General features: G+C 58.4%; 1 protein-coding gene across 1 annotated transcript in view; it reads left to right on the forward strand.

The window, feature by feature from the left end:
- The window catches only part of FAM129B (family with sequence similarity 129, member B), a 45993-nt gene that overhangs the window by 36400 nt on the left and 8823 nt on the right, over window positions 1-770 (forward strand). The gene's annotated exons all lie outside the window — the stretch shown is intronic.

Here is a 770-nt window from a genome sequence, read left to right on the forward strand (position 1 = left end):
TGCGGTGGTTGGGTTGGGTTTTGGGCCAAAGGGGATGATTTGGGGGGGTCAAGAGGAGGAATTGGCTGGGAGTTGCTGAGCATCATTGAGCATCTCATCCTCTCCCCGAGCAAGGGTGGGGAGTGGGAAGGATCCGGCCGCCCGGTGCATCCCTGTGCTTGGCTTCATCCCACTGCCCATAAGGAGCGTGATGGCTGCACCCGGGCAGGCAGCATTTGCAGGAGCCAGCACAGAGCCTGGCTCAAGAGACGCCCTAATGCCTATTTTCCACCCCGAGGCAGAAAATATTCGGTAATTAAAGTCATCAAAACTCCCAGCCCCACCGTCCTGCTCCCCGCCCTGCCGGCACCGCCCGGGCTCCGGCGAGCAAGGACAGCTGGGGCTGTGGGCAGAGGGGGTGTGGGGCTGCGAGGGACCGGGGCGGAGGCAGGACCTGCCTCCCACGTCAGCGATACTCTGGCAGGAAAACACGATTTTCCTGCTTGGCTGTGGCCTGTGTGCTCCTGGGCTGAGACCCAGGTCTCGGCGGTGCCTTGGATGGAGAGAAGTTTCCTGGGGAAGGAGGTGCCAGCGCTGAAATCTGCTCAAAATCGGGTCTTTTAGTGGGCAAAGAGCGATGCTGCCTATTTTTTTAGTGTTTCTTTCACTCCTGGGAGCTGTGTGTATCCCCGATTTTGCCAGAGCTGCTGTTTAGAGAGCAGAATAATGGGGTCGGGTCCAGAGCCTGCCTTTCAGTTGGGGTTTCCATCCTCCCATGTTAGATTAAATCC

The sequence above is a fragment of the Pygoscelis adeliae genome, unplaced genomic scaffold, assembly GCF_000699105.1.
Source record: "Pygoscelis adeliae isolate BGI_AS28 unplaced genomic scaffold, ASM69910v1 Scaffold436, whole genome shotgun sequence".
Lineage (NCBI taxonomy): Eukaryota > Metazoa > Chordata > Aves > Sphenisciformes > Spheniscidae > Pygoscelis > Pygoscelis adeliae.